Consider the following 21,498-nt stretch of genomic DNA (forward strand, 5'->3'; position numbering starts at 1 on the left):
TTTGTTCATTTTGCTTGTTTGTCGGATTTTGGGATGGACTCTTTGGCTTTGCTTTTCTTCTCCTCATTGGATTTTTCATGTTAAAAGTTGCAGAAGCCAGATGACAAGCTCATTTTGGTTCAACTTCAGCAACTGTGCATTGCATTGCCATGTAATGTAATGTAATGCAATGCTATCTATCTAGCTCTCCCTCTATACTTCCTTTTGGATAAACAGACATATTAGGCAAGCATTTTGGAGCTTTCACCTAAATAACTACAGGTGGTGAGATAAGCTGCACAATATAATTGACCTTTCAGTATATTGTTGCACACACACCATCTATTTAGCAAATGCCCTTGTTATCAACAGCAGCCTTTTAAACTCACCTGAGCTAACAGGTATGTGAGCTGGTTACTCTGCTGCGCTTAAAATTTCTTTTTTGGTTTGCTACAATGCCTTTTCTGAAACGTTGTCTCCCTCTGCTGGAACACTGACTTCTTTCATTTAATGCCTGCAGACTATAAAAGAGAAACCAACCCAAAAAGTTTGGTTGATTAGTCTGTGGCATTCTTTTAAACTGTTGCTTATGGCGGTCTCTGTGAGCTTCTCAGTGACATTCAGCCATCCAGGTATCCCGCCTGCAGTAGACGGAATGTGGCAATGGAACGCTTACTGCGCGTGTCATAATAGGCTCTTAGCCTTTATATACCTGCGCACAGCAGCAGCCACCTTCAGTCTGCTGCTGGACAGCCAGCAGCAGCAGCAGCAGGAGAGGTAATTAATCAGCAACCCTCCTGCTAAGGGTAGACAGCTGCTTGTTCCACCCCCCCCCCCCGCCTTAATTGGTTCTCCTCCCTTCCAACGGTGTTGAGGCGGGTGGGAACAGCCGGGGGTTGAGGGTACTGTGCTAAAAGAGGTGGAGTTATGCAGATCTAAAACGCGTGGATTGCAGCAGCAGCAAGCCGAAAAGTGCAGGCATGTGAGGGATCTAGAGGTTGACAGCATGTCTTCTTAACGGGAGTCCAGGTGGCCATCTCCACAAATGGACTTTTCAGAATCCTTGGGTGGCACCGTAGTCGGAAACCAATTCTGGTTATCGCTTCTCGGCCTTTTGGCTAAGATCAAGTGTAGTATCTGTTCTTATCAGTTTAATATCTGATACGTCCCCTATCTGGGGACCATATATTAAATGGATTTTTAGAACAGGGAGATGGAAAAAGAGCTTGCTCTGTCCACTCCACGCATTGACCTAGTATTGCAGTATCTCCAGGACCGGTGCACCCCTTCTTTAATGCAGTTTCTAAAATCAGAAAGAATTGAATTCAATGCTTTTTGTTCATTTTGCTTGTTTGTCGGATTTTGGGATGGACTCTTTGGCTTTGCTTTTCTTCTCCTCATTGGATTTTTCATGTTAAAAGTTGCAGAAGCCAGATGACAAGCTCATTTTGGTTCAACTTCAGCAACTGTGCATTGCATTGCCATGTAATGTAATGTAATGCAATGCTATCTATCTAGCTCTCCCTCTATACTTCCTTTTGGATAAACAGACATATTAGGCAAGCATTTTGGAGCTTTCACCTAAATAACTACAGGTGGTGAGATAAGCTGCACAATATAATTGACCTTTCAGTATATTGTTGCACACACACCATCTATTTAGCAAATGCCCTTGTTATCAACAGCAGCCTTTTAAACTCACCTGAGCTAACAGGTATGTGAGCTGGTTACTCTGCTGCGCTTAAAATTTCTTTTTTGGTTTGCTACAATGCCTTTTCTGAAACGTTGTCTCCCTCTGCTGGAACACTGACTTCTTTCATTTAATGCCTGCAGACTATAAAAGAGAAACCAACCCAAAAAGTTTGGTTGATTAGTCTGTGGCATTCTTTTAAACTGTTGCTTATGGCGGTCTCTGTGAGCTTCTCAGTGACATTCAGCCATCCAGGTATCCCGCCTGCAGTAGACGGAATGTGGCAATGGAACGCTGGCTGCGCGTGTCATAATAGGCTCTGAGCCTTTATATACCTGCGCACAGCAGCAGCCACCTTCAGTCTGCTGCTGGACAGCCAGCAGCAGCAGCAGCAGGAGAGGTAATTAATCAGCAACCCTCCTGCTAAGGGTAGACAGCTGCTCGTTCCACCCCCCCCCCCCGCCTTAATTGGTTCTCCTCCCTTCCAACGGTGTTGAGGCGGGTGGGAACAGCCGGGGGTTGAGGGTACTGTGCTAAAAGAGGTGGAGTTATGCAGATCTAAAACGCGTGGATTGCAGCAGCAGCAAGCCGAAAAGTGCAGGCATGTGAGGGATCTAGAGGTTGACAGCATGTCTTCTTAACGGGAGTCCAGGTGGCCATCTCCACAAATGGACTTTTCAGAATCCTTGGGTGGCACCGTAGTCGGAAACCAATTCTGGTTATCGCTTCTCGGCCTTTTGGCTAAGATCAAGTGTAGTATCTGTTCTTAACAGTTTAATATCTGATACGTCCCCTATCTGGGGACCATATATTAAATGGATTTTTAGAACAGGGAGATGGAAAAAGAGCTTGCTCTGTCCACTCCACGCATTGACCTGGTATTGCAGTATCTCCAGGACCGGTGCACCCCTTCTTTAATGCAGTTTCTAAAATCAGAAAGAACTGAATTCAATGCTTTTTGTTCATTTTGCTTGTTTGTCGGATTTTGGGATGGACTCTTTGGCTTTGCTTTTCTTCTCCTCATTGGATTTTTCATGTTAAAAGTTGCAGAAGCCAGATGACAAGCTCATTTTGGTTCGATTTCAGCAACTGTGCATTGCATTGCCATGTAATGTAATGTAATGCAATGCTATCTATCTAGCTCTCCCTCTATACTTCCTTTTGGATAAACAGACATATTAGGCAAGCATTTTGGAGCTTTCACCTAAATAACTACAGGTGGTGAGATAAGCTGCACAATATAATTGACCTTTCAGTATATTGTTGCACACACACCATCTATTTAGCAAATGCCCTTGTTATCAACAGCAGCCTTTTAAACTCACCTGAGCTAACAGGTATGTGAGCTGGTTACTCTGCTGCGCTTAAAATTTCTTTTTTGGTTTGCTACAATGCCTTTTCTGAAACGTTGTCTCCCTCTGCTGGAACACTGACTTCTTTCATTTAATGCCTGCAGACTATAAAAGAGAAACCAACCCAAAAAGTTTGGTTGATTAGTCTGTGGCATTCTTTTAAACTGTTGCTTATGGCGGTCTCTGTGAGCTTCTCAGTGACATTCAGCCATCCAGGTATCCCGCCTGCAGTAGACGGAATGTGGCAATGGAACGCTGGCTGCGCGTGTCATAATAGGCTCTGAGCCTTTATATACCTGCGCACAGCAGCAGCCACCTTCAGTCTGCTGCTGGACAGCCAGCAGCAGCAGCAGCAGGAGAGGTAATTAATCAGCAACCCTCCTGCTAAGGGTAGACAGCTGCTCGTTCCACCCCCCCCCCCCGCCTTAATTGGTTCTCCTCCCTTCCAACGGTGTTGAGGCGGGTGGGAACAGCCGGGGGTTGAGGGTACTGTGCTAAAAGAGGTGGAGTTATGCAGATCTAAAACGCGTGGATTGCAGCAGCAGCAAGCCGAAAAGTGCAGGCATGTGAGGGATCTAGAGGTTGACAGCATGTCTTCTTAACGGGAGTCCAGGTGGCCATCTCCACAAATGGACTTTTCAGAATCCTTGGGTGGCACCGTAGTCGGAAACCAATTCTGGTTATCGCTTCTCGGCCTTTTGGCTAAGATCAAGTGTAGTATCTGTTCTTATCAGTTTAATATCTGATACGTCCCCTATCTGGGGACCATATATTAAATGGATTTTTAGAACAGGGAGATGGAAAAAGAGCTTGCTCTGTCCACTCCACGCATTGACCTGGTATTGCAGTATCTCCAGGACCGGTGCACCCCTTCTTTAATGCAGTTTCTAAAATCAGAAAGAATTGAATTCAATGCTTTTTGTTCATTTTGCTTGTTTGTCGGATTTTGGGATGGACTCTTTGGCTTTGCTTTTCTTCTCCTCATTGGATTTTTCATGTTAAAAGTTGCAGAAGCCAGATGACAAGCTCATTTTGGTTCAACTTCAGCAACTGTGCATTGCATTGCCATGTAATGTAATGTAATGCAATGCTATCTATCTAGCTCTCCCTCTATACTTCCTTTTGGATAAACAGACATATTAGGCAAGCATTTTGGAGCTTTCACCTAAATAACTACAGGTGGTGAGATAAGCTGCACAATATAATTGACCTTTCAGTATATTGTTGCACACACACCATCTATTTAGCAAATGCCCTTGTTATCAACAGCAGCCTTTTAAACTCACCTGAGCTAACAGGTATGTGAGCTGGTTACTCTGCTGCGCTTAAAATTTCTTTTTTGGTTTGCTACAATGCCTTTTCTGAAACGTTGTCTCCCTCTGCTGGAACACTGACTTCTTTCATTTAATGCCTGCAGACTATAAAAGAGAAACCAACCCAAAAAGTTTGGTTGATTAGTCTGTGGCATTCTTTTAAACTGTTGCTTATGGCGGTCTCTGTGAGCTTCTCAGTGACATTCAGCCATCCAGGTATCCCGCCTGCAGTAGACGGAATGTGGCAATGGAACGCTGGCTGCGCGTGTCATAATAGGCTCTGAGCCTTTATATACCTGCGCACAGCAGCAGCCACCTTCAGTCTGCTGCTGGACAGCCAGCAGCAGCAGCAGCAGGAGAGGTAATTAATCAGCAACCCTCCTGCTAAGGGTAGACAGCTGCTCGTTCCACCCCCCCCCCCCCCGCCTTAATTGGTTCTCCTCCCTTCCAACGGTGTTGAGGCGGGTGGGAACAGCCGGGGGTTGAGGGTACTGTGCTAAAAGAGGTGGAGTTATGCAGATCTAAAACGCGTGGATTGCAGCAGCAGCAAGCCGAAAAGTGCAGGCATGTGAGGGATCTAGAGGTTGACAGCATGTCTTCTTAACGGGAGTCCAGGTGGCCATCTCCACAAATGGACTTTTCAGAATCCTTGGGTGGCACCGTAGTCGGAAACCAATTCTGGTTATCGCTTCTCGGCCTTTTGGCTAAGATCAAGTGTAGTATCTGTTCTTATCAGTTTAATATCTGATACGTCCCCTATCTGGGGACCATATATTAAATGGATTTTTAGAACAGGGAGATGGAAAAAGAGCTTGCTCTGTCCACTCCACGCATTGACCTGGTATTGCAGTATCTCCAGGACCGGTGCACCCCTTCTTTAATGCAGTTTCTAAAATCAGAAAGAATTGAATTCAATGCTTTTTGTTCATTTTGCTTGTTTGTCGGATTTTGGGATGGACTCTTTGGCTTTGCTTTTCTTCTCCTCATTGGATTTTTCATGTTAAAAGTTGCAGAAGCCAGATGACAAGCTCATTTTGGTTCAACTTCAGCAACTGTGCATTGCATTGCCATGTAATGTAATGTAATGCAATGCTATCTATCTAGCTCTCCCTCTATACTTCCTTTTGGATAAACAGACATATTAGGCAAGCATTTTGGAGCTTTCACCTAAATAACTACAGGTGGTGAGATAAGCTGCACAATATAATTGACCTTTCAGTATATTGTTGCACACACACCATCTATTTAGCAAATGCCCTTGTTATCAACAGCAGCCTTTTAAACTCACCTGAGCTAACAGGTATGTGAGCTGGTTACTCTGCTGCGCTTAAAATTTCTTTTTTGGTTTGCTACAATGCCTTTTCTGAAACGTTGTCTCCCTCTGCTGGAACACTGACTTCTTTCATTTAATGCCTGCAGACTATAAAAGAGAAACCAACCCAAAAAGTTTGGTTGATTAGTCTGTGGCATTCTTTTAAACTGTTGCTTATGGCGGTCTCTGTGAGCTTCTCAGTGACATTCAGCCATCCAGGTATCCCGCCTGCAGTAGACGGAATGTGGCAATGGAACGCTGGCTGCGCGTGTCATAATAGGCTCTGAGCCTTTATATACCTGCGCACAGCAGCAGCCACCTTCAGTCTGCTGCTGGACAGCCAGCAGCAGCAGCAGCAGGAGAGGTAATTAATCAGCAACCCTCCTGCTAAGGGTAGACAGCTGCTCGTTCCACCCCCCCCCCCCCGCCTTAATTGGTTCTCCTCCCTTCCAACGGTGTTGAGGCGGGTGGGAACAGCCGGGGGTTGAGGGTACTGTGCTAAAAGAGGTGGAGTTATGCAGATCTAAAACGCGTGGATTGCAGCAGCAGCAAGCCGAAAAGTGCAGGCATGTGAGGGATCTAGAGGTTGACAGCATGTCTTCTTAACGGGAGTCCAGGTGGCCATCTCCACAAATGGACTTTTCAGAATCCTTGGGTGGCACCGTAGTCGGAAACCAATTCTGGTTATCGCTTCTCGGCCTTTTGGCTAAGATCAAGTGTAGTATCTGTTCTTATCAGTTTAATATCTGATACGTCCCCTATCTGGGGACCATATATTAAATGGATTTTTAGAACAGGGAGATGGAAAAAGAGCTTGCTCTGTCCACTCCACGCATTGACCTGGTATTGCAGTATCTCCAGGACCGGTGCACCCCTTCTTTAATGCAGTTTCTAAAATCAGAAAGAATTGAATTCAATGCTTTTTGTTCATTTTGCTTGTTTGTCGGATTTTGGGATGGACTCTTTGGCTTTGCTTTTCTTCTCCTCATTGGATTTTTCATGTTAAAAGTTGCAGAAGCCAGATGACAAGCTCATTTTGGTTCAACTTCAGCAACTGTGCATTGCATTGCCATGTAATGTAATGTAATGCAATGCTATCTATCTAGCTCTCCCTCTATACTTCCTTTTGGATAAACAGACATATTAGGCAAGCATTTTGGAGCTTTCACCTAAATAACTACAGGTGGTGAGATAAGCTGCACAATATAATTGACCTTTCAGTATATTGTTGCACACACACCATCTATTTAGCAAATGCCCTTGTTATCAACAGCAGCCTTTTAAACTCACCTGAGCTAACAGGTATGTGAGCTGGTTACTCTGCTGCGCTTAAAATTTCTTTTTTGGTTTGCTACAATGCCTTTTCTGAAACGTTGTCTCCCTCTGCTGGAACACTGACTTCTTTCATTTAATGTCTGCAGACTATAAAAGAGAAACCAACCCAAAAAGTTTGGTTGATTAGTCTGTGGCATTCTTTTAAACTGTTGCTTATGGCGGTCTCTGTGAGCTTCTCAGTGACATTCAGCCATCCAGGTATCCCGCCTGCAGTAGACGGAATGTGGCAATGGAACGCTGGCTGCGCGTGTCATAATAGGCTCTGAGCCTTTATATACCTGCGCACAGCAGCAGCCACCTTCAGTCTGCTGCTGGACAGCCAGCAGCAGCAGCAGCAGGAGAGGTAATTAATCAGCAACCCTCCTGCTAAGGGTAGACAGCTGCTCGTTCCACCCCCCCCCCCCCGCCTTAATTGGTTCTCCTCCCTTCCAACGGTGTTGAGGCGGGTGGGAACAGCCGGGGGTTGAGGGTACTGTGCTAAAAGAGGTGGAGTTATGCAGATCTAAAACGCGTGGATTGCAGCAGCAGCAAGCCGAAAAGTGCAGGCATGTGAGGGATCTAGAGGTTGACAGCATGTCTTCTTAACGGGAGTCCAGGTGGCCATCTCCACAAATGGACTTTTCAGAATCCTTTGGTGGCACCGTAGTCGGAAACCAATTCTGGTTATCGCTTCTCGGCCTTTTGGCTAAGATCAAGTGTAGTATCTGTTCTTATCAGTTTAATATCTGATACGTCCCCTATCTGGGGACCATATATTAAATGGATTTTTAGAACAGGGAGATGGAAAAAGAGCTTGCTCTGTCCACTCCACGCATTGACCTGGTATTGCAGTATCTCCAGGACCGGTGCACCCCTTCTTTAATGCAGTTTCTAAAATCAGAAAGAATTGAATTCAATGCTTTTTGTTCATTTTGCTTGTTTGTCGGATTTTGGGATGGACTCTTTGGCTTTGCTTTTCTTCTCCTCATTGGATTTTTCATGTTAAAAGTTGCAGAAGCCAGATGACAAGCTCATTTTGGTTCAACTTCAGCAACTGTGCATTGCATTGCCATGTAATGTAATGTAATGCAATGCTATCTATCTAGCTCTCCCTCTATACTTCCTTTTGGATAAACAGACATATTAGGCAAGCATTTTGGAGCTTTCACCTAAATAACTACAGGTGGTGAGATAAGCTGCACAATATAATTGACCTTTCAGTATATTGTTGCACACACACCATCTATTTAGCAAATGCCCTTGTTATCAACAGCAGCCTTTTAAACTCACCTGAGCTAACAGGTATGTGAGCTGGTTACTCTGCTGCGCTTAAAATTTCTTTTTTGGTTTGCTACAATGCCTTTTCTGAAACGTTGTCTCCCTCTGCTGGAACACTGACTTCTTTCATTTAATGCCTGCAGACTATAAAAGAGAAACCAACCCAAAAAGTTTGGTTGATTAGTCTGTGGCATTCTTTTAAACTGTTGCTTATGGCGGTCTCTGTGAGCTTCTCAGTGACATTCAGCCATCCAGGTATCCCGCCTGCAGTAGACGGAATGTGGCAATGGAACGCTGGCTGCGCGTGTCATAATAGGCTCTGAGCCTTTATATACCTGCGCACAGCAGCAGCCACCTTCAGTCTGCTGCTGGACAGCCAGCAGCAGCAGCAGCAGGAGAGGTAATTAATCAGCAACCCTCCTGCTAAGGGTAGACAGCTGCTCGTTCCACCCCCCCCCCGCCTTAATTGGTTCTCCTCCCTTCCAACGGTGTTGAGGCGGGTGGGAACAGCCGGGGGTTGAGGGTACTGTGCTAAAAGAGGTGGAGTTATGCAGATCTAAAACGCGTGGATTGCAGCAGCAGCAAGCCGAAAAGTGCAGGCATGTGAGGGATCTAGAGGTTGACAGCATGTCTTCTTAACGGGAGTCCAGGTGGCCATCTCCACAAATGGACTTTTCAGAATCCTTGGGTGGCACCGTAGTCGGAAACCAATTCTGGTTATCGCTTCTCGGCCTTTTGGCTAAGATCAAGTGTAGTATCTGTTCTTATCAGTTTAATATCTGATACGTCCCCTATCTGGGGACCATATATTAAATGGATTTTTAGAACAGGGAGATGGAAAAAGAGCTTGCTCTGTCCACTCCACGCATTGACCTGGTATTGCAGTATCTCCAGGACCGGTGCACCCCTTCTTTAATGCAGTTTCTAAAATCAGAAAGAATTGAATTCAATGCTTTTTGTTCATTTTGCTTGTTTGTCGGATTTTGGGATGGACTCTTTGGCTTTGCTTTTCTTCTCCTCATTGGATTTTTCATGTTAAAAGTTGCAGAAGCCAGATGACAAGCTCATTTTGGTTCAACTTCAGCAACTGTGCATTGCATTGCCATGTAATGTAATGTAATGCAATGCTATCTATCTAGCTCTCCCTCTATACTTCCTTTTGGATAAACAGACATATTAGGCAAGCATTTTGGAGCTTTCACCTAAATAACTACAGGTGGTGAGATAAGCTGCACAATATAATTGACCTTTCAGTATATTGTTGCACACACACCATCTATTTAGCAAATGCCCTTGTTATCAACAGCAGCCTTTTAAACTCACCTGAGCTAACAGGTATGTGAGCTGGTTACTCTGCTGCGCTTAAAATTTCTTTTTTGGTTTGCTACAATGCCTTTTCTGAAACGTTGTCTCCCTCTGCTGGAACACTGACTTCTTTCATTTAATGCCTGCAGACTATAAAAGAGAAACCAACCCAAAAAGTTTGGTTGATTAGTCTGTGGCATTCTTTTAAACTGTTGCTTATGGCGGTCTCTGTGAGCTTCTCAGTGACATTCAGCCATCCAGGTATCCCGCCTGCAGTAGACGGAATGTGGCAATGGAACGCTGGCTGCGCGTGTCATAATAGGCTCTGAGCCTTTATATACCTGCGCACAGCAGCAGCCACCTTCAGTCTGCTGCTGGACAGCCAGCAGCAGCAGCAGCAGGAGAGGTAATTAATCAGCAACCCTCCTGCTAAGGGTAGACAGCTGCTCGTTCCACCCCCCCCCCCCCGCCTTAATTGGTTCTCCTCCCTTCCAACGGTGTTGAGGCGGGTGGGAACAGCCGGGGGTTGAGGGTACTGTGCTAAAAGAGGTGGAGTTATGCAGATCTAAAACGCGTGGATTGCAGCAGCAGCAAGCCGAAAAGTGCAGGCATGTGAGGGATCTAGAGGTTGACAGCATGTCTTCTTAACGGGAGTCCAGGTGGCCATCTCCACAAATGGACTTTTCAGAATCCTTGGGTGGCACCGTAGTCGGAAACCAATTCTGGTTATCGCTTCTCGGCCTTTTGGCTAAGATCAAGTGTAGTATCTGTTCTTATCAGTTTAATATCTGATACATCCCCTATCTGGGGACCATATATTAAATGGATTTTTAGAACAGGGAGATGGAAAAAGAGCTTGCTCTGTCCACTCCACGCAATGACCTGGTATTGCAGTATCTCCAGGACCGGTGCACCCCTTCTTTAATGCAGTTTCTAAAATCAGAAAGAATTGAATTCAATGCTTTTTGTTCATTTTGCTTGTTTGTCGGATTTTGGGATGGACTCTTTGGCTTTGCTTTTCTTCTCCTCATTGGATTTTTCATGTTAAAAGTTGCAGAAGCCAGATGACAAGCTCATTTTGGTTCAACTTCAGCAACTGTGCATTGCATTGCCATGTAATGTAATGTAATGCAATGCTATCTATCTAGCTCTCCCTCTATACTTCCTTTTGGATAAACAGACATATTAGGCAAGCATTTTGGAGCTTTCACCTAAATAACCACAGGTGGTGAGATAAGCTGCACAATATAATTGACCTTTCAGTATATTGTTGCACACACACCATCTATTTAGCAAATGCCCTTGTTATCAACAGCAGCCTTTTAAACTCACCTGAGCTAACAGGTATGTGAGCTGGTTACTCTGCTGCGCTTAAAATTTCTTTTTTGGTTTGCTACAATGCCTTTTCTGAAACGTTGTCTCCCTCTGCTGGAACACTGACTTCTTTCATTTAATGCCTGCAGACTATAAAAGAGAAACCAACCCAAAAAGTTTGGTTGATTAGTCTGTGGCATTCTTTTAAACTGTTGCTTATGGCGGTCTCTGTGAGCTTCTCAGTGACATTCAGCCATCCAGGTATCCCGCCTGCAGTAGACGGAATGTGGCAATGGAACGCTGGCTGCGCGTGTCATAATAGGCTCTGAGCCTTTATATACCTGCGCACAGCAGCAGCCACCTTCAGTCTGCTGCTGGACAGCCAGCAGCAGCAGCAGCAGGAGAGGTAATTAATCAGCAACCCTCCTGCTAAGGGTAGACAGCTGCTCGTTCCACCCCCCCCCCCCGCCTTAATTGGTTCTCCTCCCTTCCAACGGTGTTGAGGCGGGTGGGAACAGCCGGGGGTTGAGGGTACTGTGCTAAAAGAGGTGGAGTTATGCAGATCTAAAACGCGTGGATTGCAGCAGCAGCAAGCCGAAAAGTGCAGGCATGTGAGGGATCTAGAGGTTGACAGCATGTCTTCTTAACGGGAGTCCAGGTGGCCATCTCCACAAATGGACTTTTCAGAATCCTTGGGTGGCACCGTAGTCGGAAACCAATTCTGGTTATCGCTTCTCGGCCTTTTGGCTAAGATCAAGTGTAGTATCTGTTCTTATCAGTTTAATATCTGATACGTCCCCTATCTGGGGACCATATATTAAATGGATTTTTAGAACAGGGAGATGGAAAAAGAGCTTGCTCTGTCCACTCCACGCATTGACCTGGTATTGCAGTATCTCCAGGACCGGTGCACCCCTTCTTTAATGCAGTCTCTAAAATCAGAAAGAATTGAATTCAATGCTTTTTGTTCATTTTGCTTGTTTGTCGGATTTTGGGATGGACTCTTTGGCTTTGCTTTTCTTCTCCTCATTGGATTTTTCATGTTAAAAGTTGCAGAAGCCAGATGACAAGCTCATTTTGGTTCAACTTCAGCAACTGTGCATTGCATTGCCATGTAATGTAATGTAATGCAATGCTATCTATCTAGCTCTCCCTCTATACTTCCTTTTGGATAAACAGACATATTAGGCAAGCATTTTGGAGCTTTCACCTAAATAACCACAGGTGGTGAGATAAGCTGCACAATATAATTGACCTTTCAGTATATTGTTGCACACACACCATCTATTTAGCAAATGCCCTTGTTATCAACAGCAGCCTTTTAAACTCACCTGAGCTAACAGGTATGTGAGCTGGTTACTCTGCTGCGCTTAAAATTTCTTTTTTGGTTTGCTACAATGCCTTTTCTGAAACGTTGTCTCCCTCTGCTGGAACACTGACTTCTTTCATTTAATGCCTGCAGACTATAAAAGAGAAACCAACCCAAAAAGTTTGGTTGATTAGTCTGTGGCATTCTTTTAAACTGTTGCTTATGGCGGTCTCTGTGAGCTTCTCAGTGACATTCAGCCATCCAGGTATCCCGCCTGCAGTAGACGGAATGTGGCAATGGAACGCTGGCTGCGCGTGTCATAATAGGCTCTGAGCCTTTATATATCTGCGCACAGCAGGAGCCACCTTCAGTCTGCTGCTGGACAGCCAGCAGCAGCAGCAGCAGGAGAGGTAATTAATCAGCAACCCTCCTGCTAAGGGTAGACAGCTGCTCGTTCCACCCCCCCCCCGCCTTAATTGGTTCTCCTCCCTTCCAACGGTGTTGAGGCGGGTGGGAACAGCCGGGGGTTGAGGGTACTGTGCTAAAAGAGGTGGAGTTATGCAGATCTAAAACGCGTGGATTGCAGCAGCAGCAAGCCGAAAAGTGCAGGCATGTGAGGGATCTAGAGGTTGACAGCATGTCTTCTTAACGGGAGTCCAGGTGGCCATCTCCACAAATGGACTTTTCAGAATCCTTGGGTGGCACCGTAGTCGGAAACCAATTCTGGTTATCGTTTCTCGGCCTTTTGGCTAAGATCAAGTGTAGTATCTGTTCTTATCAGTTTAATATCTGATACGTCCCCTATCTGGGGACCATATATTAAATGGATTTTTAGAACAGGGAGATGGAAAAAGAGCTTGCTCTGTCCACTCCACGCATTGACCTGGTATTGCAGTATCTCCAGGACCGGTGCACCCCTTCTTTAATGCAGTTTCTAAAATCAGAAAGAATTGAATTCAATGCTTTTTGTTCATTTTGCTTGTTTGTCGGATTTTGGGATGGACTCTTTGGCTTTGCTTTTCTTCTCCTCATTGGATTTTTCATGTTAAAAGTTGCAGAAGCCAGATGACAAGCTCATTTTGGTTCAACTTCAGCAACTGTGCATTGCATTGCCATGTAATGTAATGTAATGCAATGCTATCTATCTAGCTCTCCCTCTATACTTCCTTTTGGATAAACAGACATATTAGGCAAGCATTTTGGAGCTTTCACCTAAATAACCACAGGTGGTGAGATAAGCTGCACAATATAATTGACCTTTCAGTATATTGTTGCACACACACCATCTATTTAGCAAATGCCCTTGTTATCAACAGCAGCCTTTTAAACTCACCTGAGCTAACAGGTATGTGAGCTGGTTACTCTGCTGCGCTTAAAATTTCTTTTTTGGTTTGCTACAATGCCTTTTCTGAAACGTTGTCTCCCTCTGCTGGAACACTGACTTCTTTCATTTAATGCCTGCAGACTATAAAAGAGAAACCAACCCAAAAAGTTTGGTTGATTAGTCTGTGGCATTCTTTTAAACTGTTGCTTATGGCGGTCTCTGTGAGCTTCTCAGTGACATTCAGCCATCCAGGTATCCCGCCTGCAGTAGACGGAATGTGGCAATGGAACGCTGGCTGCGCGTGTCATAATAGGCTCTGAGCCTTTATATACCTGCGCACAGCAGCAGCCACCTTCAGTCTGCTGCTGGACAGCCAGCAGCAGCAGCAGCAGGAGAGGTAATTAATCAGCAACCCTCCTGCTAAGGGTAGACAGCTGCTCGTTCCACCCCCCCCCCCGCCTTAATTGGTTCTCCTCCCTTCCAACGGTGTTGAGGCGGGTGGGAACAGCCGGGGGTTGAGGGTACTGTGCTAAAAGAGGTGGAGTTATGCAGATCTAAAACGCGTGGATTGCAGCAGCAGCAAGCCGAAAAGTGCAGGCATGTGAGGGATCTAGAGGTTGACAGCATGTCTTCTTAACGGGAGTCCAGGTGGCCATCTCCACAAATGGACTTTTCAGAATCCTTGGGTGGCACCGTAGTCGGAAACCAATTCTGGTTATCGCTTCTCGGCCTTTTGGCTAAGATCAAGTGTAGTATCTGTTCTTATCAGTTTAATATCTGATACGTCCCCTATCTGGGGACCATATATTAAATGGATTTTTAGAACAGGGAGATGGAAAAAGAGCTTGCTCTGTCCACTCCACGCATTGACCTGGTATTGCAGTATCTCCAGGACCGGTGCACCCCTTCTTTAATGCAGTTTCTAAAATCAGAAAGAATTGAATTCAATGCTTTTTGTTCATTTTGCTTGTTTGTCGGATTTTGGGATGGACTCTTTGGCTTTGCTTTTCTTCTCCTCATTGGATTTTTCATGTTAAAAGTTGCAGAAGCCAGATGACAAGCTCATTTTGGTTCAACTTCAGCAACTGTGCATTGCATTGCCATGTAATGTAATGTAATGCAATGCTATCTATCTAGCTCTCCCTCTATACTTCCTTTTGGATAAACAGACATATTAGGCAAGCATTTTGGAGCTTTCACCTAAATAACCACAGGTGGTGAGATAAGCTGCACAATATAATTGACCTTTCAGTATATTGTTGCACACACACCATCTATTTAGCAAATGCCCTTGTTATCAACAGCAGCCTTTTAAACTCACCTGAGCTAACAGGTATGTGAGCTGGTTACTCTGCTGCGCTTAAAATTTCTTTTTTGGTTTGCTACAATGCCTTTTCTGAAACGTTGTCTCCCTCTGCTGGAACACTGACTTCTTTCATTTAATGCCTGCAGACTATAAAAGAGAAACCAACCCAAAAAGTTTGGTTGATTAGTCTGTGGCATTCTTTTAAACTGTTGCTTATGGCGGTCTCTGTGAGCTTCTCAGTGACATTCAGCCATCCAGGTATCCCGCCTGCAGTAGACGGAATGTGGCAATGGAACGCTGGCTGCGCGTGTCATAATAGGCTCTGAGCCTTTATATACCTGCGCACAGCAGCAGCCACCTTCAGTCTGCTGCTGGACAGCCAGCAGCAGCAGCAGCAGGAGAGGTAATTAATCAGCAACCCTCCTGCTAAGGGTAGACAGCTGCTCGTTCCACCCCCCCCCCGCCTTAATTGGTTCTCCTCCCTTCCAACGGTGTTGAGGCGGGTGGGAACAGCCGGGGGTTGAGGGTACTGTGCTAAAAGAGGTGGAGTTATGCAGATCTAAAACGCGTGGATTGCAGCAGCAGCAAGCCGAAAATTTCAGGCATGTGAGGGATCTAGAGGTTGACAGCATGTCTTCTTAACGGGAGTCCAGGTGGCCATCTCCACAAATGGACTTTTCAGAATCCTTGGGTGGCACCGTAGTCGGAAACCAATTCTGGTTATCGCTTCTCGGCCTTTTGGCTAAGATCAAGTGTAGTATCTGTTCTTATCAGTTTAATATCTGATACGTCCCCTATCTGGGGACCATATATTAAATGGATTTTTAGAACAGGGAGATGGAAAAAGAGCTTGCTCTGTCCACTCCACGCATTGACCTGGTATTGCAGTATCTCCAGGACCGGTGCACCCCTTCTTTAATGCAGTTTCTAAAATCAGAAAGAATTGAATTCAATGCTTTTTGTTCATTTTGCTTGTTTGTCGGATTTTGGGATGGACTCTTTGGCTTTGCTTTTCTTCTCCTCATTGGATTTTTCATGTTAAAAGTTGCAGAAGCCAGATGACAAGCTCATTTTGGTTCAACTTCAGCAACTGTGCATTGCATTGCCATGTAATGTAATGTAATGCAATGCTATCTATCTAGCTCTCCCTCTATACTTCCTTTTGGATAAACAGACATATTAGGCAAGCATTTTGGAGCTTTCACCTAAATAACTACAGGTGGTGAGATAAGCTGCACAATATAATTGACCTTTCAGTATATTGTTGCACACACACCATCTATTTAGCAAATGCCCTTGTTATCAACAGCAGCCTTTTAAACTCACCTGAGCTAACAGGTATGTGAGCTGGTTACTCTGCTGCGCTTAAAATTTCTTTTTTGGTTTGCTACAATGCCTTTTCTGAAACGTTGTCTCCCTCTGCTGGAACACTGACTTCTTTCATTTAATGCCTGCAGACTATAAAAGAGAAACCAACCCAAAAAGTTTGGTTGATTAGTCTGTGGCATTCTTTTAAACTGTTGCTTATGGCGGTCTCTGTGAGCTTCTCAGTGACATTCAGCCATCCAGGTATCCCGCCTGCAGTAGACGGAATGTGGCAATGGAACGCTGGCTGCGCGTGTCATAATAGGCTCTGAGCCTTTATATACCTGCGCACAGCAGCAGCCACCTTCAGTCTGCTGCTGGACAGCCAGCAGCAGCAGCAGCAGGAGAGGTAATTAATCAGCAACCCTCCTGCTAAGGGTAGACAGCTGCTCGTTCCACCCCCCCCCCCCCGCCTTAATTGGTTCTCCTCCCTTCCAACGGTGTTGAGGCGGGTGGGAACAGCCGGGGGTTGAGGGTACTGTGCTAAAAGAGGTGGAGTTATGCAGATCTAAAACGCGTGGATTGCAGCAGCAGCAAGCCGAAAAGTGCAGGCATGTGAGGGATCTAGAGGTTGACAGCATGTCTTCTTAACGGGAGTCCAGGTGGCCATCTCCACAAATGGACTTTTCAGAATCCTTGGGTGGCACCGTAGTCGGAAACCAATTCTGGTTATCGCTTCTCGGCCTTTTGGCTAAGATCAAGTGTAGTATCTGTTCTTATCAGTTTAATATCTGATACGTCCCCTATCTGGGGACCATATATTAAATGGATTTTTAGAACAGGGAGATGGAAAAAGAGCTTGCTCTGTCCACTCCACGCATTGACCTGGTATTGCAGTATCTCCAGGACCGGTGCACCCCTTCTTTAATGCAGTTTCTAAAATCAGAAAGAATTGAATTCAATGCTTTTTGTTCATTTTGCTTGTTTGTCGGATTTTGGGATGGACTCTTTGGCTTTGCTTTTCTTCTCCTCATTGGATTTTTCATGTTAAAAGTTGCAGAAGCCAGATGACAAGCTCATTTTGGTTCAACTTCAGCAACTGTGCATTGCATTGCCATGTAATGTAATGTAATGCAATGCTATCTATCTAGCTCTCCCTCTATACTTCCTTTTGGATAAACAGACATATTAGGCAAGCATTTTGGAGCTTTCACCTAAATAACTACAGGTGGTGAGATAAGCTGCACAATATAATTGACCTTTCAGTATATTGTTGCACACACACCATCTATTTAGCAAATGCCCTTGTTATCAACAGCAGCCTTTTAAACTCACCTGAGCTAACAGGTATGTGAGCTGGTTACTCTGCTGCGCTTAAAATTTCTTTTTTGGTTTGCTACAATGCCTTTTCTGAAACGTTGTCTCCCTCTGCTGGAACACTGACTTCTTTCATTTAATGCCTGCAGACTATAAAAGAGAAACCAACCCAAAAAGTTTGGTTGATTAGTCTGTGGCATTCTTTTAAACTGTTGCTTATGGCGGTCTCTGTGAGCTTCTCAGTGACATTCAGCCATCCAGGTATCCCGCCTGCAGTAGACGGAATGTGGCAATGGAACGCTGGCTGCGCGTGTCATAATAGGCTCTGAGCCTTTATATACCTGCGCACAGCAGCAGCCACCTTCAGTCTGCTGCTGGACAGCCAGCAGCAGCAGCAGCAGGAGAGGTAATTAATCAGCAACCCTCCTGCTAAGGGTAGACAGCTGCTCGTTCCACCCCCCCCCCCGCCTTAATTGGTTCTCCTCCCTTCCAACGGTGTTGAGGCGGGTGGGAACAGCCGGGGGTTGAGGGTACTGTGCTAAAAGAGGTGGAGTTATGCAGATCTAAAACGCGTGGATTGCAGCAGCAGCAAGCCGAAAAGTGCAGGCATGTGAGGGATCTAGAGGTTGACAGCATGTCTTCTTAACGGGAGTCCAGGTGGCCATCTCCACAAATGGACTTTTCAGAATCCTTGGGTGGCACCGTAGTCGGAAACCAATTCTGGTTATCGCTTCTCGGCCTTTTGGCTAAGATCAAGTGTAGTATCTGTTCTTATCAGTTTAATATCTGATACGTCCCCTATCTGGGGACCATATATTAAATGGATTTTTAGAACAGGGAGATGGAAAAAGAGCTTGCTCTGTCCACTCCACGCATTGACCTGGTATTGCAGTATCTCCAGGACCGGTGCACCCCTTCTTTAATGCAGTTTCTAAAATCAGAAAGAATTGAATTCAATGCTTTTTGTTCATTTTGCTTGTTTGTCGGATTTTGGGATGGACTCTTTGGCTTTGCTTTTCTTCTCCTCATTGGATTTTTCATGTTAAAAGTTGCAGAAGCCAGATGACAAGCTCATTTTGGTTCAACTTCAGCAACTGTGCATTGCATTGCCATGTAATGTAATGTAATGCAATGCTATCTATCTAGCTCTCCCTCTATACTTCCTTTTGGATAAACAGACATATTAGGCAAGCATTTTGGAGCTTTCACCTAAATAACTACAGGTGGTGAGATAAGCTGCACAATATAATTGACCTTTCAGTATATTGTTGCACACACACCATCTATTTAGCAAATGCCCTTGTTATCAACAGCAGCCTTTTAAACTCACCTGAGCTAACAGGTATGTGAGCTGGTTACTCTGCTGCGCTTAAAATTTCTTTTTTGGTTTGCTACAATGCCTTTTCTGAAACGTTGTCTCCCTCTGCTGGAACACTGACTTCTTTCATTTAATGCCTGCAGACTATAAAAGAGAAACCAACCCAAAAAGTTTGGTTGATTAGTCTGTGGCATTCTTTTAAACTGTTGCTTATGGCGGTCTCTGTGAGCTTCTCAGTGACATTCAGCCATCCAGGTATCCCGCCTGCAGTAGACGGAATGTGGCAATGGAATGCTGGCTGCGCGTGTCATAATAGGCTCTGAGCCTTTATATACCTGCGCACAGCAGCAGCCACCTTCAGTCTGCTGCTGGACAGCCAGCAGCAGCAGCAGCAGGAGAGGTAATTAATCAGCAACCCTCCTGCTAAGGGTAGACAGCTGCTCGTTCCACCCCCCCCCCCGCCTTAATTGGTTCTCCTCCCTTCCAACGGTGTTGAGGCGGGTGGGAACAGCCGGGGGTTGAGGGTACTGTGCTAAAAGAGGTGGAGTTATGCAGATCTAAAACGCGTGGATTGCAGCAGCAGCAAGCCGAAAAGTGCAGGCATGTGAGGGATCTAGAGGTTGACAGCATGTCTTCTTAACGGGAGTCCAGGTGGCCATCTCCACAAATGGACTTTTCAGAATCCTTGGGTGGCACCGTAGTCGGAAACCAATTCTGGTTATCGCTTCTCGGCCTTTTGGCTAAGATCAAGTGTAGTATCTGTTCTTATCAGTTTAATATCTGATACGTCCCCTATCTGGGGACCATATATTAAATGGATTTTTAGAACAGGAAGATGGAAAAAGAGCTTGCTCTGTCCACTCCACGCATTGACCTGGTATTGCAGTATCTCCAGGACCGGTGCACCCCTTCTTTAATGCAGTTTCTAAAATCAGAAAGAATTGAATTCAATGCTTTTTGTTCATTTTGCTTGTTTGTCGGATTTTGGGATGGACTCTTTGGCTTTGCTTTTCTTCTCCTCATTTGATTTTTCATGTTAAAAGTTGCAGAAGCCAGATGACAAGCTCATTTTGGTTCAACTTCAGCAACTGTGCATTGCATTGCCATGTAATGTAATGTAATGCAATGCTATCTATCTAGCTCTCCCTCTATACTTCCTTTTGGATAAACAGACATATTAGGCAAGCATTTTGGAGCTTTCACCTAAATAACTACAGGTGGTGAGATAAGCTGCACAATATAATTGACCTTTCAGTATATTGTTGCACACACACCATCTATTTAGCAAATGCCCTTGTTATCAACAGCAGCCTTTTAAACTCACCTGAGCTAACAGGTATGTGAGCTGGTTACTCTGCTGCGCTTAAAATTTCTTTTTTGGTTTGCTACAATGCCTTTTCTGAAACGTTGTCTCCCTCTGCTGGAACACTGACTTCTTTCATTTAATGCCTGCAGACTATAAAAGAGAAACCAACCCAAAAAGTTTGGTTGATTAGTCTGTGGCATTCTTTTAAACTGTTGCTTATGGCGGTCTCTGTGAGCTTCTCAGTGACATTCAGCCATCCAGGTATCCCGCCTGCAGTAGACGGAATGTGGCAATGGAACGCTGGCTGCGCGTGTCATAATAGGCTCTGAGCCTTTATATACCTGCGCACAGCAGCAGCCACCTTCAGTCTGCTGCTGGACAGCCAGCAGCAGCAGCAGCAGGAGAGGTAATTAATCAGCAACCCTCCTGCTAAGGGTAGACAGCTGCTCGTTCCACCCCCCCCCCGCCTTAATTGGTTCTCCTCCCTTCCAACGGTGTTGAGGCGGGTGGGAACAGCCGGGGGTTGAGGGTACTGTGCTAAAAGAGGTGGAGTTATGCAGATCTAAAACGCGTGGATTGCAGCAGCAGCAAGCCGAAAAGTGCAGGCATGTGAGGGATCTAGAGGTTGACAGCATGTCTTCTTAACGGGAGTCCAGGTGGCCATCTCCACAAATGGACTTTTCAGAATCCTTGGGTGGCACCGTAGTCGGAAACCAATTCTGGTTATCGCTTCTCGGCCTTTTGGCTAAGATCAAGTGTAGTATCTGTTCTTATCAGTTTAATATCTGATACGTCCCCTATCTGGGGACCATATATTAAATGGATTTTTAGAACAGGGAGATGGAAAAAGAGCTTGCTCTGTCCACTCCACGCATTGACTGGTATTGCAGTATCTCCAGGACCGGTGCACCCCTTCTTTAATGCAGTTTCTAAAATCAGAAAGAATTGAATTCAATGCTTTTTGTTCATTTTGCTTATTTGTCGGATTTTGGGATGGACTCTTTGGCTTTGCTTTTCTTCTCCTCATTGGATTTTTCATGTTAAATGTTGCAGAAGCCAGATGACAAGCTCATTTTGGTTCAACTTCAGCAACTGTGCATTGCATTGCCATGTAATGTAATGTAATGCAATGCTATCTATCTAGCTCTCCCTCTATACTTCCTTTTGGATAAACAGACATATTAGGCAAGCATTTTGGAGCTTTCACCTAAATAACTACAGGTGGTGAGATAAGCTGCACAATATAATTGACCTTTCAGTATATTGTTGCACACACACCATCTATTTAGCAAATGCCCTTGTTATCAACAGCAGCCTTTTAAACTCACCTGAGCTAACAGGTATGTGAGCTGGTTACTCTGCTGCGCTTAAAATTTCTTTTTTGGTTTGCTACAATGCCTTTTCTGAAACGTTGTCTCCCTCTGCTGGAACACTGACTTCTTTCATTTAATGCCTG

General features: G+C 45.0%; 16 non-coding genes across 16 annotated transcripts; all 16 read left to right on the forward strand.

Annotated features, from left to right (window-relative positions):
• Positions 1-1,077: 1,077 nt before the first annotated feature.
• LOC141213485 (U2 spliceosomal RNA) lies at positions 1,078-1,268 on the forward strand. Its single transcript, XR_012282985.1, has one exon. It is a non-coding gene; the product is annotated as a U2 spliceosomal RNA (small nuclear RNA).
• Positions 1,269-2,390: 1,122 nt separating this feature from the next.
• On the forward strand, positions 2,391-2,581 carry LOC141213493 (U2 spliceosomal RNA). Its single transcript, XR_012282993.1, has one exon. It is a non-coding gene; the product is annotated as a U2 spliceosomal RNA (small nuclear RNA).
• Positions 2,582-3,703: 1,122 nt separating this feature from the next.
• LOC141213364 (U2 spliceosomal RNA) lies at positions 3,704-3,894 on the forward strand. Its single transcript, XR_012282867.1, has one exon. It is a non-coding gene; the product is annotated as a U2 spliceosomal RNA (small nuclear RNA).
• A 1,124-nt stretch (positions 3,895-5,018) lies between these two features.
• Positions 5,019-5,209, forward strand: LOC141213365 (U2 spliceosomal RNA). The gene has a single exon (XR_012282868.1). It is a non-coding gene; the product is annotated as a U2 spliceosomal RNA (small nuclear RNA).
• Positions 5,210-6,332: 1,123 nt separating this feature from the next.
• On the forward strand, positions 6,333-6,523 carry LOC141213366 (U2 spliceosomal RNA). The gene has a single exon (XR_012282869.1). It is a non-coding gene; the product is annotated as a U2 spliceosomal RNA (small nuclear RNA).
• A 1,123-nt stretch (positions 6,524-7,646) lies between these two features.
• LOC141213367 (U2 spliceosomal RNA) lies at positions 7,647-7,837 on the forward strand. Its single transcript, XR_012282870.1, has one exon. It is a non-coding gene; the product is annotated as a U2 spliceosomal RNA (small nuclear RNA).
• A 1,120-nt stretch (positions 7,838-8,957) lies between these two features.
• On the forward strand, positions 8,958-9,148 carry LOC141213368 (U2 spliceosomal RNA). The gene has a single exon (XR_012282871.1). It is a non-coding gene; the product is annotated as a U2 spliceosomal RNA (small nuclear RNA).
• Positions 9,149-10,271: 1,123 nt separating this feature from the next.
• LOC141213497 (U2 spliceosomal RNA) lies at positions 10,272-10,462 on the forward strand. The gene has a single exon (XR_012282997.1). It is a non-coding gene; the product is annotated as a U2 spliceosomal RNA (small nuclear RNA).
• A 1,122-nt stretch (positions 10,463-11,584) lies between these two features.
• On the forward strand, positions 11,585-11,775 carry LOC141213369 (U2 spliceosomal RNA). The gene has a single exon (XR_012282872.1). It is a non-coding gene; the product is annotated as a U2 spliceosomal RNA (small nuclear RNA).
• Positions 11,776-12,895: 1,120 nt separating this feature from the next.
• On the forward strand, positions 12,896-13,086 carry LOC141213452 (U2 spliceosomal RNA). The gene has a single exon (XR_012282954.1). It is a non-coding gene; the product is annotated as a U2 spliceosomal RNA (small nuclear RNA).
• A 1,121-nt stretch (positions 13,087-14,207) lies between these two features.
• Positions 14,208-14,398, forward strand: LOC141213370 (U2 spliceosomal RNA). Its single transcript, XR_012282873.1, has one exon. It is a non-coding gene; the product is annotated as a U2 spliceosomal RNA (small nuclear RNA).
• Positions 14,399-15,518: 1,120 nt separating this feature from the next.
• Positions 15,519-15,709, forward strand: LOC141213371 (U2 spliceosomal RNA). The gene has a single exon (XR_012282874.1). It is a non-coding gene; the product is annotated as a U2 spliceosomal RNA (small nuclear RNA).
• Positions 15,710-16,832: 1,123 nt separating this feature from the next.
• LOC141213372 (U2 spliceosomal RNA) lies at positions 16,833-17,023 on the forward strand. Its single transcript, XR_012282875.1, has one exon. It is a non-coding gene; the product is annotated as a U2 spliceosomal RNA (small nuclear RNA).
• Positions 17,024-18,144: 1,121 nt separating this feature from the next.
• Positions 18,145-18,335, forward strand: LOC141213373 (U2 spliceosomal RNA). The gene has a single exon (XR_012282876.1). It is a non-coding gene; the product is annotated as a U2 spliceosomal RNA (small nuclear RNA).
• Positions 18,336-19,456: 1,121 nt separating this feature from the next.
• LOC141213481 (U2 spliceosomal RNA) lies at positions 19,457-19,647 on the forward strand. The gene has a single exon (XR_012282981.1). It is a non-coding gene; the product is annotated as a U2 spliceosomal RNA (small nuclear RNA).
• A 1,120-nt stretch (positions 19,648-20,767) lies between these two features.
• LOC141213498 (U2 spliceosomal RNA) lies at positions 20,768-20,957 on the forward strand. Its single transcript, XR_012282998.1, has one exon. It is a non-coding gene; the product is annotated as a U2 spliceosomal RNA (small nuclear RNA).
• The last annotated feature ends 541 nt before the right edge of the window (positions 20,958-21,498 follow it).

This window comes from Phyllobates terribilis, unplaced genomic scaffold (assembly GCF_046119375.1).
Source record: "Phyllobates terribilis strain yellow unplaced genomic scaffold, ASM4611937v1 Scaffold_196__1_contigs__length_3587587, whole genome shotgun sequence".
NCBI classification, from domain to species: Eukaryota; Metazoa; Chordata; class Amphibia; order Anura; family Dendrobatidae; genus Phyllobates; species Phyllobates terribilis.